Source organism: Staurois parvus, unplaced genomic scaffold (assembly GCF_062004578.1).
Source record: "Staurois parvus isolate SC_StPar_1 unplaced genomic scaffold, SC_StPar_1.0 ptg000014l, whole genome shotgun sequence".
NCBI lineage: Eukaryota > Metazoa > Chordata > Amphibia > Anura > Ranidae > Staurois > Staurois parvus.
Window position 1 is genome coordinate 17,526,241 of NW_028317810.1, and position 18,720 is coordinate 17,544,960.

The window sequence follows — 18,720 nt, forward strand, 5'->3', positions numbered from 1 at the left end:
GTCCCAGTGCATCCTAGGATATCTCATACCTACTAAACAAAGTGAAGCTCGAGCTCAATAAAAAATCCTCTCAAAGCTGCAGGTGCTGCAAGCGGGCTTTGTCATAGACTTCTATGGAGGCTTTGGAGATGCTTTAAAGCACCAAGAAAGCAGCATGGGATATACTTTTTGAAGCAAAGTAAAGCAAATGCAATCCGGACTGTTAGTTTACAATTTAATTAAATGACAGTTGTTTTGTTTGGCATTTAAAGTGTTTTAAAAAAGCATGTCCACCACCACGTTATGAAGCAAGGGTAAACAAGCCCATACAGCTACATGGCTTTTACCTTTCCATAGTGAATACCAATATATAATTTTTTGCCTATAATCTCAAATTAAAGCCTAAAACAGTAATAAACCTGAATCCAAAATGTAATATATTGCAGCTTACCAATCATTAGATGTAGTGGCTGCATTTGTTTTTTTTTCTTTGTTTTTTTTTGCTCTGTTTTCATCTGGTGATATAGCCAGTAACACACTTCCTGTATTATAGTGCCCCTACTCTGGATGAAGGAGCACAGGGGCAACTTTGGACAGCAGCATTGTCAGTGTGAGCGGATGGGAGTGGTAGAAGTAATTAGATTAAAATAACAAATTGAAGCTAAACTCCAGCTCACACTTTATAGGCAGTTACAGCAAACCATTTTTTTCTTTCCTTTTAGGATAAAGGTTTTACAAAAATAAATAAATGTTGGTCATTGTACACACCCCTGTTAGTGTGAAATAGTTTGTCTCATCCCTATAACTGAAAGAGAGCTTGTTCTTTTTAAAAAAAATAACAGACTTACTAGCCAGATCACTAGATGAAAACAGAAGAAAGAAAGCCTAAAAAAGAAAATGAGTGTAGCCATCACATCTAAGAATTGGTAAGCTGCAATATAGTACATTTTTGGACTCAATACCAGCACACTAGATTCTGAGTTTCTTTAGTACCCCCAGCAACTGGAGACAATCTGCCTCCATGGCAGAGAAGACTTAATATTAGGATTAAATCTCACTGACACTTCCGACAGGGAGACTTCTTCCAAGGGATCTTTCTATGCCCTTACCCCCTCCCAACTACCAGTCATAATCTTCCTGTGCAGTGAAGGTTTATACAACTAAAGGGCTGTCAGGAGTTCTCATCAAGAGAGCTTGATTATGCCTGCCCTTTCTTGCTCAATCTGCCATTTATAGCAGCTGCACTACAGCTTCTATGAATGGCACCGGATCTATTAATGGGAAATGGGTGGATGATTGACGAAGGAGGATTTCCCCTAAAAGAAGAATAATCAGAACAAGGGCACATCATACTTACTGTAAGTTATGTCCCTTTGCTGATTTTTATGTTTATCATTTTAGCAAAATTTAGGTTTTAAGATGGTAGACTTCGTTATTTTTTCAGGAGTGCACAGTGTCCAGAAAACTGCAATTTTTGATACATGGATCATAAGACATTTATTAAAAGAGCCAACGCATTTTGGGGAATGGACTTCCCCTTCTTCAGGGCTGACAAAGCTTTTAGGAGTGTCCCAGTTCCTGTAAAGGACATCTGGGCCTAGCAAGTGCACTAGGAATGTTTCGGTACTCTTAGGACTGCTCTTCCAATTTGTTGTGCACAGCATCAATTAGAGCTGAAGCTGGCTCTCTAAGCCTGGGAGTTATGGCCACTGCTTGAAACCCCTCAGGGGCAATATTATACATTAAAGATTCCTGAGACTCTTCCCTGCTGCAGAAGGCTTGGAGGCCACTAAGGACACAAGCAGACCAGCTACAGATTCTGCAGGTGGAGAGACGTGAAGGCATCTTTATGGCTTTTGTGGTCAGCGATCATGGTTGTAATTTGTCATTCATAACTGTGATGAAATCCTCCAGGGAGATAACCAAGGAGAAGGCCATGCCTGAAAGAGATAAGAAAGACCCTGAGGACTGAAGCAGAGGACAATATTCCAGGCTGTCAGTGTCAAGTGCTTGAGTAGATGCATTGCAGACCATACCAGCGCTGTTAGTGGAACATGAGAGGGAGGTACCCGTTACAGTGGGACTGTTCCCTGTGTGTCTTGGATCCAACATGTTGTGCTGCAAGGCAGAGACAACATAGCTCAGGGTACTAGGCTAAATCTTGAGTTCTCATGAACCAGCTGGTCATGACAGAGGAGACTTGTACAGCCAGGAGTGATAGGGACAGGGACAGCAAAAACCAAAAGAGGAAACTCCCTGTGCCATTTCTGACTAGAAGCAGTAGCTGAAGCTGTTAGCTCATACTGACTGGAGGACCCAAACGACACTCCCCTAAACTAAGGGCATCATTTCTCAGCCTTAACCCCTTCCATGGGTTGGAAAATTGGTATAGTAGGGGCACCCGACTGTCTTTATAGTTAGGTAACACCTGATGCTCAGTCCATACAGCCTACTGAAAAATTGAGAGTTCAGAGAATGGGTCACACCAGAGGATGTGCTAAGGCCCTGGACCCAGAAAGCACTCTGCAACTAACTAGCACAGTAGTAGGTCTGAAAAGCATCAGAAGGCAGAGCCCAGTAATCTAAGGACACATTTACGACAAGTGCCACAATCATCGAGTCCAGTGGGGTTGGGGTACAGCTTCCAATGCTGTTGCTGAGAATAGACTAGTCCATATAGCTGTGTAAATAGACCAGTTCAATGGCACATATGTTGATTAAGGAAAAACATTTATCTTAAAAAAATAATAAATGATTAGCAAGAAAAACATTTTATGATAAGCTTTATCACTACAACTTTGTCTCTGACATTTTTTATTCTATAGAAATGTTCATCTGTCAATTTTAAGTCATAGTGGGGCTGATGCATAAAAAGTATGCCTTGTTTTCCATAGCAACCAATCAGAATCCTTGTTACATTATCAAACCTAGACTGCAAAAGTGACCAAAATAGTGGGTTATTATAGGTAACAGAGGAGTTTACTTATAGAACAGGTAAAATTGTTAAAGCACATTTAACTGAATTTAACTAAATGACATTTAGTTTGCCAAAGCAGTGTTAAAATGCCATTTTTGTATAAACATACTGGTTTTTATTTTTTTTTCATCTTTTGTTGCATTTTATTGTTGCAGAACCTCAGCCACATCCTGTCCACAAGCATGTATGCCAATGCTAGCTAGATTTTTTAAATGATGTCAATGCAGGAAATTAAATGGTAGACAGATACAGAGCATTGTCACCCTATAACAGGAAGTACATTATACCTACACAAATATCTTCATAGAAGGATAAACACATATTATCTTAGGAACAGGTGTAGATTTAAAAGAGAATTATGGGCTTAACAAAAAACAGAAAAACTATACTTACCTAGGTTAATGCAGCATCGATCCGATGCTGCACCTGTTCCCCCTTAGCTCTGCACTGTGAACTGAGCTACCAAACACTGCTGATTGCTCAGTTCTCTCCCTCCGCTTTGAGCAGAGATCATTGAATGTCAGTCTTTGGCTCTCTGTTCTGTCCCTCAGGGCTCACCGGAGTATTGGGCTGTGGAGGGTGTGGGAGCTAGCTCAGGCTCTTGCCGGATCACTGATCCCATCACTGATCCCATTTTTTTTTGTTCTGGTTCCAGGGGCAGATGTTGGTCATAGGAGGCTGCACTTACTTTGAATCTAAAGCTAATGGTTTGGGACCCATCGATGGTATGGTGTTCCAGGTTGCATTCCGGTTAACCGAGGTTTAACTGGAAGGTGGTGGTTCTGCACTGCGGATGGTATGTTTTTGTCTCCAAGCCAGTGCGTTGTGGCTGGAGGCCTAGTTATAATATAGGTTCTACAGGAGGATATCGGTTTAGGTTTGGTGCCTTCAAAGACCAGCAATTTCTCCCGTATGTTTCTGTTTTCAGAAATGTTTTGTGTATTGAAGTTGAAGTATTAATAAAAGGCCGTGTTGGCCATTTTACTCCAATCGGTGTTGTGTTTTTCTTTAATGGTATGTTAAGGGGGTATGTGAGAGAGTGAGACGGTGGTGTAGGGGGTCTTGACTAGCCTATCTCTTGTGCACTAGTCATGTGATCCATAGGAGAAGTACAGCCAAAAAAGCTATTCTTCTCCTTTAAAAAGCCTGAGCATTACTTTTAAAATTACTTTAATGTGTTAAACATAAAATTGCTTTAACGTGTTAAACATTATATAAGATTTATTATTGAGTGTAGACATTCAAGGTTACACAGTTTTGGGTTTAAAATATAATACAGAAACCAGCTACAAAATGTGTACTATATATAGTAGATGTTCAGAACTGTGTGTGCTAAAACCTTAATTTGTTACTACTAGAAGAATGTTGTGTTCTTTTTGTTCCAGATCCTTTTTACTTTCTTTTTGTCTCTTGGATGTCTTGGGACAAACATCAAGTGTATTTATGCATTTTAGAAATCTCCGTTCCCTATAAGAATAGATAAAGCTTGTAGAGAGTATGTCATTTTTTTTTTTTGTTCTTGGCCTTCAAACTCAAACATGATCCTCCTTCACGCGTTCTCACATAGTATTTTCCTCACATTCTTATTTTCCTAGGATCCTGTCCTCATGTGACCCTCCTGCTTTATCCAGTTTATATTTGGAACACTCTGTGCTATGTAGGCCAGAGCTCTGTATTCCTTTAAAAGGCTAGGTTTGCTTTAATTTTAAGCAACATCCAAAATAAGAAAGTTGTAATTGCAGTTTAAGTACCACCGCAATAAAAAAAAGACATGGAGATAACAGTGACTTAATTAAGAAATTACAATTAGCAGTAACCCTGAAATGCAAAATAACATTATGTGAAAAGAAGCTGCTAAATCATTAATAAACATTCATAAAATGTGCATATCAGTACAGAACCTAACGAGGAACTAAACACTCCTACCCTTTACAACCATCTTAGCCTATGTTTGATTTGCAGTTGCCATTGTGATCAGTTATGACACCAGCCATTTGATGTTTTCAAAGTTAGGGCCCTTTCACCCTGATCGGTTTTTAATCAGTTTTTCAGTAAAAAAAAAAAAAAAAAGGAAGAAAAATGCATTCCTGTAACCTTCTCGCTGCCAGGTCTGTATGGCGTACGAACCTACAGCACTGCCTCCAGCTGGCCAGGTCTGTACGCTGTATGGACCAACATTCCTCCTTCTGCTGTAAGCTCATGGTCACTTCAGTGACCATGAACTTATAGCAGAACTGTCCAGCAGACTCTGTTGAACAAACCAATAGCTCTGATTAGTGGCTAACAAGTCATTGGTCAGAGCTTTTAACCTAAAATGTGACCCTGCCCCACCTGCAACTGCTTCTCTGCCTCTCACCTGTTGCTTCCTCCTCTCCACTTTCCCCAGCATGATCCCCCCCTTAGCATCAGACGATTCCTCCCCCCATCCCCAGCATCGATCCTCTGTGGCTCTGCAATGATCAGCTTCCCTTCTCTGTCTCTTCCACTGGCAATTACATAGGAGCCACAGCCTAAAGTGTTAATCCCTGCCGCTGTGCCCCCCCCCCCTCAGTGCCCTACTCAGTGCTCCCCCCCCACACCGATCCTCTGCAACCCTCACATGTAGCGCTACTGGCCAGATTTCCCTCCATCCCCTCCCACCGGTTGCAGCTTGCCTGGGAGATCATGTCAGGATGGAGAGCGGGGGCTGGTAAACATGTGTTTACCAGTCTATTTCCTTTCCTGAAGGAATACAGTCAGCAATCAATACTACTTCTGTCTTCATTCATCACTGACACATAGTAAACTGTGTTTACTATGTTTCAGTTTGTGAATGAATAGGAGTCTATATACAGACTCCTATTAATTCATCTACAGTACAGCTCAGGCTGCAGAGAAAGGGACTGTCTTCAGTCCCTTTCTCTGTCTCAAAAAAGAGACATTATGGGTCTGTTTAGACCCCTGATGTCTCTCCAAAGCCCCCCCCCCACCTAAAAAAAAAGTAAAAATATTAAAAATTAAATTGTACCTGTAAAACAAAAATAAATAGAAATTGTAAAACAAAAAAAAATTAAGAAATTAGTGAGGATAGGTTTAGATGTACCTTCTAAATCTACCATGCCTCTGAAGCCCGATTCACATTCAGATCACACTCCAGAGGCTACTGACAGGGGGTGAGGAAGCGAGACATGAAAAAAAAACTATTTTTGCTGACAAATGGACTACAAATATGGGTATTGCATGCAGCTGCAGGGTGTATATGGCGTTCCACACCCCCATAAAAAATGCTAAAAATATTAAAAATAAAAATGTGCCTGTAAAAAAAAATGAAAAAAAATAAAGCTAAAAATAAAAAACCTATTAAGGGTAGATTTAGACATGTACATCTCCCTTGCCTCTGAAGCCTGATCCGCATTCAGATCACACTCCAGAGGCTACTGACAGGGATGAGGAAGCGAGTCGACACCTTGCCCCCACCTGTTTTAACCACATTTTTGCCGACAAATGTGCTGCAACCATGTGCATTGTACGCAGTTGTAGGACGTTTTCAGCATTCCCTATCAACTTGAATATGTAGATTTTGGAAGGCTGCATCACTACAGGTTGGGTCAACTTTGCCTTTGGTAGAAAATGAAGCATCACGGCAACAGCATATAAATACTCCCTGTCCACTACCAACTGCAGCTTAAGGGGAAGGGTCGGTTGGCGGGTGGCACACTTTTGCTGCTCCCCAACCGCAAATGTAAATATGTAAATAAGGCCTAAGGCCTTGTTCACATGAGGCATGCTACAGCGAGGCCATGTTTAGCTGCACAGGGATGCACAGGTGTTCTGTGCATCCTCATGCAGACAGTCCCACTGATGTCAATTGGGACACACCAGCTGCACAGGAATGCACAGGGACACAGTGGCTGCATGGACATTGCCACTGCTCCCAACTTGACATCTATGTGGGTGCATGTCGCTGAACTCACACTGCCTGCATTTGAGGCCATACACCTGCCTGCACAGGGATGCACAGAACACCTGTGCATCACCATGCGGGTGAACACGGTCCTCTATGGGTGTACGCTTTAGTACACTCCATGCGAACGAAGTCTTATGCTTAGGTTATGCTGTGTTTATTTGTGCAAATAAGGATTTCAGTGTTTTGTACAAATATTGCAGGACCTTCTCTATATACTACTGCTCATGTGCTTTCAGAAAATATAAGGGAGGGGGAGGGGGAGGGGGGGGTCTTTTACAAACTCTAAAATGAAAGCCTCCAGATTTTTAGAGAAATTTGATTACTTACAGTTTTGTTAAATTTTCACCATTTCTCAAAAAGGCGCAATTTAAAATGAAAAAATATTTGTTATTTATTAACTAAATATGTTAAGCTTTTAAATTTAGTAGGAATTTAGGATGAAAGTTGTCAAATTTGCGTGTTTGTATCTGCTAATAATGATTTTTGTGTATTTTTAGTGAAAATATTGTTTTGATACACATTTGTGCAAATATCATGGTTACCTAAAAATCAGTAGCACCTTATTTTTATTCTACCAGTCATGTGCTTTCAGAAAATATATTGTTTGGTGGGTCTTTTAAAGCTCTGAAAGCTGCAAGTGAAAAACGAAATTCTTGGAGAGATTTGATTATTTACAGTTTTACGTAGGTTTAATTTTCAGCATTTCACAAAAAGGCACTTACAAACCAATAGCACCTTCTTTTTATTCTACAGGTGTGTTCAGAAAATATATACCTTGGGGGGTCTTTTACAAACTCTGAAAGCTGTAAGGGAAATATAAAAAAGCAATGGAAAAATTGCAAAAATGGTCTGGTTACCTCAGTTTCTAAGTGGAGTGCAGGGCCTGGCAACAAAAGCCAAATCAAAAATACAGCAAAACGCATCAAAAATGCATACGTGGTGCAGTTTTTGAGTCAGATGTCCTTTTTTCACAGGTGCAAAATGCACCTGAAAAGCAGGTTTTACAAGGAAACAGTGTGAAAGTAACCAAAGATTATGCACGTTTTTTCAGCTTAGCAGTGTGAAAGTAGCCAAAAACTCAACTGAAATGCAACCAGTGTGAAGAGTTCCATAGGATTTAAAGGGATTTATTTTTCTTACGCTTTTTTTTTTTTTTTACTGAAAACTCAGTGTGAAAGGGCCCTTAAGTTGAGCACTGTTGAGTAACTGTGAAAGTTATCATTCAAGGCATGCCTTGAATGTAACTGTTTTTGGAAATGGGTAAATCAGTAGGCTTAGTTCTGTTTTAAGATATCTGTAATTGTACTTTGGCTTTGAAACTAAGCTCAGTTTGTTTTCATGGTACAAGGCCATTTTAAACAAAATAGGTAATGCAAGGGGTCCATATTGTCCCCCAAGCAGACCCTGCATAAAAATGCTACCAAGGCTACCTTTATTTTGCCCCTCCCCACACCCCTAAAATGCATAGGTCAAACTAGGACTTCAATGTGACTCTGGGAAAGCCAAAGTTTCCAAATCATGCAAGAATGTGCTTAAGCACACTAGACTTACTGACTTGCTTACTAGACTTATGGGTGTGGAAGAAATGTCTCCCCCCCCAGGGGCGGACTGACAACTCATGGGGCCCCCAGGCAATAGGGGATCATGGGGCCCCTGTGTCCTTGCCCAAAATCAAAAAAGCCTATGAAAAAGGTACCAGGGGCATCTCATGGGGCCCCCTACTGAACCTGGGCCCTCGGGCAGTGCCCGAGTTTCTAAATGGTCAGTCCGCCCCTGCTCCCCCCAATTTTAAAAAGACCCTAATTATCTTCAGTTCTTATTACTATATGGTGATAACAAACTGGGGAAAACAATCATAATAGGGTGTCGTAGTGTGCAGTAATGAAAGTGTTGGTCAAAGATAGTTACATAAATCTGTCAGCACTTGAGTACTGAGCACTCGTTCCTCAATGTTCTCCCTCCTGCCCAAACCACTGTGCCCATAACAATGACAAGAACATGGCCAGGGAGTTTTGTACTAGATGTGCAATGGAGCCTGATGGGAAACTGAGAGACTAGTTCCCCATCAGGTCCGTTTTACGTTTAATTTACAGCACATGCCAGTGGGCAGCTTCAAAGCCACTATTCATTCCAATAGCAGCTTTTGAATCTGCCCACTGCTGTGCTCAGTTAATCAAAAGTAACGTGGACCTGATAGGGAAATAATCTCTCAAATCCCAATCAGGCTCCGCCTACCCATTGACAAGTCATTTCCCAAATATGGGTATTTCTACATTTGGATTATGACATTACCTGCATTCCCAGCCCCTTTGTTTATGTAGCGCCCCTCTAGTTAGCCTGGGGGTGCTAGCTAGGTTTTAAGTTAGAGGCTGGATAGCAGTCTGATATGAGTAAGCCTGGGATGAGTCAGCTAGGTTCACTGTAGGTCAGGGTTGAGGGCTCTGCAGATCAGTTCCCTGATACCTCCCCATGCTCTAGAAGCTTGAGACATTTCTAGAAGGTAGTAGGTGGGAGTGAGGAGGGGTTGATATGCATACTCAGGAGACTCTGACCAATCCCCAAGCAGGAGGCTTGGCATGCTGTCAAGGCAGCCCTTAAGTATGGGAGAAGCTGACTGGGAAGTGGTCAGTGTCAGGTGGAAGATGATGTGAGAAGGCTGGAGTTTGAAGCCTAGGAGGGGGAACAGGGGGGGTCCCATCTGCAGGCAGGATCTTGGAAGGAGGATATCTCAGCCTCAGCCATTCCCTGAGACAGGACAGCCTAGGAAGCAGGGAAGGCACCAGGCCAGCCTAAGACCTGATGGCTGCCAACAACCCAACAAGCTTACAGAAGAGGACTGAGTGAGTAATCTTGCACTGCCTGGGCCAGACAAGGGGAGAGGGCAGTCAAGTGGCAAACCCAACTAGCTCCTTGTCTGGGGATGCTCTACTATAATGGCAATTTCTTGGTCTCCTTGCTCAGGGATTCCCTCAGGCAGCTGGGTGAAGAGGAGGATTCATCTGGGGTCTGAGGAAGTACACCAGAAGGGCTGGAGAGCTCTTCAAGGAGAGACTATTTGTCTGGGAACTCGTACATACTGTAGTTGCTAAGGAGATTTGTCCTCAAGTTCCCAGTTCCTTCGGCATCCCATACATTCCTCAACCCCATCCAAGTTCAATACCTCCTAATAAAAAGAAGAAGAAAAAAAAACAAGCTCAAGGGCTGTTTACTGCCTCAAGCTCTGAAGAAAATGTGTGTTGCCTGGCTGTGCAGGACTATAGGGGGACCCAAAATTCAGCAACTCCTCATGGGGTAGTGCTACATTTACATATAGCTTTCAGTCAGGGAATCTCCCGGCCAACAGATAAATGGGGCCAGGGATATAGTACTGTGTGGGAAGCTGTTGCATTTATCACAGCTTTCCTGTACATGCCCCACTTTGAATATTGGTGTTCACTTGTATTTTGGTCTGAGAACAGGCAGTAATTCTTTAAGAATCTGTCACTACCAGGGTGACGGGTACTTAAAGTGACGGCAGTAATAACTACCTGAATTTGCTATACGTGTCAATAAGGTTGCTGACACTGGCACACACTCTTGCCTGAATTAGGCACAGGACATCCTTAACCAGTTCCTGCACGCGCACCGTACATTTACTTGTGGGTGGGCAGCAGGGGCAGGCTGGATCACATACATGTACATCACCAGCTGAGGAGTCCGCATCTCATTGCTACCACGACTGTGAGTTTCATTCATTAGTATTGTGATGCTGTCCTTGGCCCACAGCTATCTATCACATACCTTGGTTGGAGGCTGATTTGAAGAGATGGTTTCCCTTGCGGTTCTGGTCCAAGCACCCCTGAATGTGGTGACAGAGATACAAGGCTCAAAGAAGCATGGGTGCTGGTAGCGTAGTAGCAGGTGACTGCCACGGTCAGTGATGTTGTCAAGGTGAGCCAGAGTCATACACGGTGAGGCAGCAGCAGCATGGTCAGGAAGCAGTCAGAACAAGGTTCAGTAGCAGGCCAAGGTCAATAGTGGGGAAGCAGGCCGAGGAAAGTCAAAGACAAGCCAAGGTCAGTATCTAGAATCCACAGAGCAAGGTGAGGAACAAGCCAGGTCAGCAATGAAAGATCAGTCAGCAAAAGCAGGAACATGGATCAAGGGGAAGCTGAAGAATATCCAGCTATTATCACACACCAGGGACTCCTTCAAATAGGCAGCTGGGCGCAAATGCACGTAGACATGCTCGCCAATGCCCGCTGGCGCACACAAATGCACCTACGTGTCAGTGCACTCAGGATACTAGCCTGAGCTGCACGAGAATGAGCATTAGCTATGCAGAAGTGAGCAATAGCTGTGCAGCAATGAGCCTTAGTTGTATTAGTTTCCTGACACTATCACTTAGCACCTGGGCCAATCACAGCACACTGTACCATGTGATAGCTGTAGGCCAATCACAGCACACAATAGTAATCACAGCTGTTATGAATGTACAGTGATCTTCACTGTAACAGCAATCAAAGTGTATAAAAAAAAATCCCTGACCTCCCCCATAGTATTACAGTGTCACTATGGCGACACAGTGAACTACTCTGATGAAAGTATGTAAAAAGAATAGTAAAAAAAATGTAAAATAAGAAAAAGATAATGTTTATTTTTTATTGTTATTATTATTTTTTTAACATACTGTCACCAGTCAGTATCCCTGATCACCGCCACACCAGTCATATGTTGACGCTGTACTGACTGGTTACAGTATGTACAAAAAAAAGTGAAAAATAAAACAAATTTTATTTAATTCATTTTCCAAAAAACTATGACACAAAATTACAACTTCAAAAAACTCGCCATGCCTTTTACCATATTGTATACCTCAGACTATCTACTATCCAAAAGGGGGTCATTTGGGAGTTATTTGTACTGTCCTGGCATTTTACCTCAAGAAATTAGATAGGCCGTCAGTACATCAGGATTGATCAATTTTCAAATATACTGTATATAGCATAGTTTGTAGATTCTATAACTTTTGTACAAATCAATATACACTTATTGGGATTTTTTTTTACCAAAGACATATAGCAGAATATATTTTGACCTAAACTTATGAAGAAATTTGATTTTATTGGAGAAGTTTTATAACAGGAATAAGCTTTTTTAAAAAAATTTGTGGTCTTTTCTCATTTATAGAGCAAAAAAAAAACAGTGGTGACCAATCCCAAAGTGTTGCATGATCACACAATCCCCAGTTAAAGTAACACAGTGCTGAATAACAAAAAATAGCCATGAAGGGGGTAAAGTCATGAAGTAGTTAAAGCGGAGTTCCAGCTGAAAAAAAAAAATAAATAAAAGTCAGCAGCTAGAAAAAACTGTAGCTCCTGACATTTAAAATACAGCCACTTACCTGTCCCTCGGTCAAGTGATGTCCTCACCACGGCTGGTTTCACCGGCCATCTTCAATGTGGGCACCTGGCTGTGACAGCGTATGGCTTCACAGCCGGGTGCCCGTTGTGCATGCACGAGAAGCGTTGCGATTTGTGAATGGCCCTGTAGTCTTCTGGGACTTGTCACATGTCTCAGAAGACTACGGGGAGGGGGGAGAGGTCAACTTTTGCTTCCGATCGCCTTATGCAATAGCAGTGGAAGTGGGAGTGGGTACCTGTCAAATTCGGGTACCCGTCCCCCCCCCCCAAAGACTTAAAGCGGAACTTCCCATTTTGGGTGGAGCTCCGCTTTAAGGAAACTACCAGAAATGTGTTGTTATATCTCTATTGAATTCCCCTGAATGTGCCTAAATTCAAGCACAGTAGGTGTGGGGTTGCTATGATTGCCGATTATCTGTGCAAATAAGCTTGCATGCTTTTAGCATTGTAATAAACTCTTATTTTGGTGGGCAGCAAGGCCTCCAGCTCTCACTCCATGTGATTTCCTGTGAAACACACATTTCCTAGTACGCAGTCATTTTCCAGGCTGGTTCTGATTACTGTGTGGTTATACATATTATGAAGCCATGGTACAATGCAATGCTTTGTACAACAACCTCCTCTGTATATTCTGTCATACTGGCAGAAGTTCAGCTTTGCTGTCTGGTGGCAATGACTAATATAGCCAAACGTACACAGTCTACCAATAAAAAAGGCCAGCCTCATGCACTAAAACACACAGCTGTTACCTATAATTATACATTTACGCATACATAAGGTTAAATGTAGAAACAGCAAGTCTCATACAATGAGCTCAATTTGAGCATATAGAAGTCCTGATTGCAATCAGAGTACTAGCAGTTATTATGCAAGCCAACACAAAACAGTACAGTAAAGTGTACACGGCCTACGTCAGAAGGAGCAGTCATGGTCACTGTTAATGAAGGACAAGCTGAATTGTGAATGAAATGTATCACCTGGAATAAGCAGACTGTATTTCTCATTCCCATACACAGGGTGACCTCTGCCCGGGGCTATAAACACTGAAATACTCTGAGAATTTATGTGTTTTCCAAGTCTCCATGGTTTGACAAGGAACATATGTTAGGAATGAACCACGTTACATGTTGTAGACATGTGAAAGACTTTTATCCGGCTATTTCACAGAATACTACTCAGCATACTAAACTGGGAAAAATCTGTAGTGACTAAAAGGGGCCCCTTTCTTTATAACAAGGTTTGACAAGTTTCCTGTGATTCTTGGTAAAAGGGTTATTTTGAATAATAGGTCATTATAACAATATGATTGCCAACATGATGCCTAAAAGATGTCACCAAATGATATCATGTACACCTTACAATTTTAGCGCTACCCTCTTGAGAGCCTCTGGTTTTGGGTCCTTCTTTATTGCCTACATAGTCAGGCAACACACATTTTGCACTTGCATCCAGAAACAAGAAACAGTCCATGGGCTTCATTTTTTAGTTTTATTAGGGAATTTAACTGGGATAGAGTATAGAGGTTATGGGGTGCCCAATGTAATTGCAAAATAACGGTTTGGGGACAACTTCCTTCCCTAGAAAATGCTACAACAATGGCACATAAATGACTGTGGTCCAGCCGGAACCTTGACAGTCTCTTTAGCAAAGTACAGCAACTTGCAGGAGCACTGAGTCCCCTTGAATGGATTTTAGCAGTCTCATCTTGTAAGAGCTCTATGTCCCCTAAGTGTTCAAAATACCAGCCCACCTGGTTACGGTATCTGATCCGAGGACAAGGGATTGGGTAAGCTATGAACTGTCCCCTGAAGACTTGCCAGAACTTGCATCAAGCAGACTTCTCCCTTCTAGACCCTGGGGGTGTAGAGGTACTCACACTGTCCTTGTCCTGCAGCTATGAATATAAAATTGCTTTCAGGCCTTTCAGGCAGTGGAGCTCCCTAGTTCAGCTTCCAGCCTCCAGCCTGGAAACAAGACCGCATTCTCTGGGGCCCCCTCCCAGGTTACACAGCAGCACCTCTCAGCACTCCATCTTCCACCCGACTTCCCTGCTGGCCAGGCTCTATCATATTTATGGACTGATCTGCCACACTGCCAGGCCTGCTGTCTGGGATTGGCCAAAATCCCATAAATATGCAGATCAGCCCCTCACCATCTCCGCCTACTGACTTCCAGAAGCTTCTCCAAGCTTCTAGAGCATGGGGAGGTTCCAGAGGACTGACCTGTAGAGCCCGCCAGCCCTTACCTGCAGTAAACCTCTTACTACCCCCCAGGCTTCTAGCAAGCCTCTAACTACTCTCCACAACTATGTACACCTGAGGGCGCTACACAATGAAAATAAACATAGCATGAAGAAGGATGTATTTGTGAAGCAGTATCACTGACTAGTAAGCATCTTTTTTAGTAAGTTTAGAAACAATTGTAGCACTCACCCCCAGAAAGGCTGCTGGAAATAACCCAGGTCTTCCTTACCTGTTCAGAGGCTGCCAGCCCAGATACTGGTTCCAGACCACACTGACAAAATTTAGGCTCAGTCTAGGGGCAGCCTTATGAAAGTTTATTGCAGTACTTGAACGCATGCAGATAGAAGGATGAGGGTGCAGGATACTCAATAAAACACACGCAGTTATTGGAAGACAATCTCTCCAGCAATGTTCCGTTTCAGCAGCATTTAGTCCTTCATTAGAAGCCTCCAGTAATGCTGGAAGTAGAGGAGACAGCCAACTTGTTTGAGACTCCATGCAAGGTATCACAGTATTGAAGCAACCTCTGGTATTTAACCCTCAAAGTATTTGCACACCTGGAGCTCTAGGCAGAAGATCGTACTCACAATGTGCAGTTGGGCTGCCCAATCAGCTCCCCTGCAACACTTTCCCTTTCTAGCCCAGCTCTACAAGCGATATCTTCGAGCCAATTTTTTTAAGAGCAGGTTCCTCCAAGGCCCTCACCTGAGCACATGCTAAGTCCTAACAACAACAGCTCTTCTGTAACACAGGCTGCCTCCCAGAGTGTACGGAAAGAGTGATCAGACCATCCAAAATATTTAGTTTCTCCCCAGCCACACCTTTTGGGCCTTCCTCTTAGGGATTGGCTAGGGTCCATAGCCCAGGGATTAATTCTCCCTCACTCTTATTGAAGTATTCTTCTAGAGGCAGGTAAGGGCAATCAACCCCTAGGTTTAGGACTAGACCTAATCAGACCTAGATAATGAATTGCAGCTCAGCTGGATACAGCAGAACCAAAAACTAACTTTAGCCAGCCTAGAGCAGGGGTGCTACAGAATTTACATGAAATGATTGTAGGCAGGTGCAGTTTTTTCCTCCATCCTGTAGGTGGCGCTGTGTTTACAGTGCCGATGTACAGATGGAATGTAGGCTGGGAGGAAAATTGTTCCTCTGCAAACTCCATAGCTGTCACCAGGAGAGCAGCTGTTGGATTAGACACTGAAACACTGAATGACCTTTGACAGCCATCTTTAGTATGGGCAGTGTTAATACATATCAGTGCCCTGTTGGATCTGCCATGTATTTGTGACTGGAAAATGTAGGGAAAGAATACACTCTTGGCAGGGATAGAGAGATAGCCTTGGGGAAAGTTTTTTGTGCAATTAGGGAGAGTTTAGGGACACAGCAGTATGCTTTACTATTTACCGGCCTCCAGAACTACTCAAGGGGCCTGGTCAGCTTCTTCAAGTGCCACTTGTGCCACCCTGCCAGTCAGCCGCCCCTCCTGCAAGTGCCATCCAGTAATGTAGGCCATGCCTGTGTGATAACTTGTGGTGATGGAGATGCACAGTGTTATTGTGCCTGTTGCTACCAATATTACTGTGCTGATTGCTACTAGCATTACTGTACCTATTACCACCAGTACTGCCATAACTGTTGCTAAAAGCTCTACCTGGAACAGCCCAAGTACTAGCACTGGTGATTGCAGATTGCTGCCTATATTGTTAACTCTTATACATGAAACTTATAAATACAGAACAATAACTGTCAACCCTATCTGGATTCTGTGTGCCGTTTCCCTTAACAAAGATACAAATTTCTTAGCCCCACTGACATGTTGTCTGTAGACTCTGGTGAGTCCATACCCAAAAGTTTATTTCAGGCCAAAAAGCTTTTTTGTTTTTGTTTTGGATATGAGTGGGGAAAAATTAGAACGTCCGTCGTGTTTTTTATAGATGAAATCCAGCACTACCGATTCCCACATTTGTGGCAAGTCCTGATTACTTTCAATGCCCTGTAAACTTGCATCTCCACAATATAATAATTTCAGGCTGAGGCAGCTATCTTGAACCCACCTTTATTTCCTGTCTGAATGACTTCAATCATCAATCAATCCTCTCTCTTCCTGATCCATGCTGTTGTTGCCCATGACTTTCTGGAACATGTGATTTGTCCCAGGAGGTTAACAACAAACAACTCCACCAAAAATGGGACTTTAAATGTGTCTGATTATATAATCCATATATACTACTGTTAAACATTCATCCATTTATTCAATTCATATAAAAACATTACATTTGTAACTTGACATAGCCAAATATGGCTTATTTGATATGTTTAAAAATATAATACATAAAAATATACAGATTTGTTTTGCAGCTTGTCGTTGATCTTTTCACAATACTATATACCACTTGTCTCCTTTTATTATTAGGACTGGATTTTCTGTGAGCTCTGGATAACTTTGGCAAGAGGGATTTCAACTACTTTAACATGACGCATTTCGTGTGTCCCAAATATTCCACTTTTTCAGGTTTAGGTTGGCCGTCCCTCAATTCCTCATCCCAGTAGTTGTGTTAATGCAGTAAAGGTATTTATGATGGATGTCATGTTTCACATGACTGTCATATGCCTTTAAGTGTTCTTTGTATTTTGTCTCTGCTCCTCCCTTTCGTTTGGTTTAGTTCATGCTGTATAGATAGCCCCACCCTTTTGTTCATTTTTCCCAGTAATGCATTTCAGCTTCTAGCCTCCTGTCTTATGGAAGTAGATCACATTATGATCTTTTGACCTATCCGATGTTCATTGTTGTAGGATTTTCTCAGTTCATGGAATACACTTCACAAGATCTACAAGGTATCATCTGGATCGAGTCACTGCCTGTTATTCAACTAAGATTGGAGTTATCGCTATCTCATCACAACTGTAAGTTACAGAGATCACACTATCAATGCTTAGATTGGAGAGACAGAACGATGACCAAAAATATGAGATGATGTTATAATTATCTTTTTGAATGAAGATTCATTGTTTTTTCATGTAGTTTCACAGAACTTGAAGAAGTGGGATAGTTGGGACCCATAAAAGGCATCATCCAGAACTCATGAAAAATACAGTCCTAATAATACAAAGGTGACAAGTGGTATATAGTTGGGTGGGAAACCCAACGAAAAGCTGTAAAACAAATTTGTACATATTATATTTTTTAACATATCAAATAAGCCATGTTGGTCTATATCTTGTTACAATTTATATGTTTTTATATGCATTGAAAAAATGGATGGAATTTTAACAGTGGTATGTATGCATCGTATTATTAGTAACCTTTGCAGGAAAATGTTTGGTGGAATTTCTTGTTTTAACTTGTAATCTTAGTAATGGTGATCCTGGCAACCCTGGCAATACACATGTATATGGGTGTCCCAGGAGGTTACGGGTGGGGCGCAAGGGGAAATAATGTACAAGTTATAACATCATAACACCAGTATGATATACAAGTAGTATTATATCACTAGGAACATGTACAAGTAGCATTATAACACCACTAGCATCAAGTATCAATATACCTCCACTGCCATTTGTAAGTAGCATTATAGCACTAGTGCCATGTAAAAGCAGTGTTATCACCACCACCATTAATAACAGTGGACTGCACAAGTAAACTTATATCACCAGTACTATCTACAGTACTATGTATTTTATCACCAGTGCCATGTAAATGCGGTGTTATATCACCACTACAAGTGTCACGTAGCTAGTTGGGGAGCCTAGCGTGGAGAGGAGGTGTCCTCTTACGACTCACGCATGGAGCCCCTGTTAGTGGGAACAGAGGGCGCAGAGCCAGGAGTGGCACGAGTGCCAGGTAGGTCTGGAGCTGGTGGCCAGTAGGTGAAGACCGAGGAGATCCGGATGCAGGCCGTTACGGATGCAGAAACGTAGGTGCTGCAGCAGGCAGGTATGGCGGTAATCAGGATGCAGACTGGGACTGGACACAGGAGCGTGGATGTGGCAGCAGGCAGGTATGGCACTGATCAGGATGTAGGCCGGGTGCAGGACCGTGGGTGCAGCAGCAGATAAGTATGGCAGTGACCAGGATGCAGGCCAGGTGCAGGATCATGGGTGCAGCAACAGGTAAGTATGGCGGCAATAAGGATACAAGCCAGGTGCAGATACAGGTAAGTAGGTGCAGCA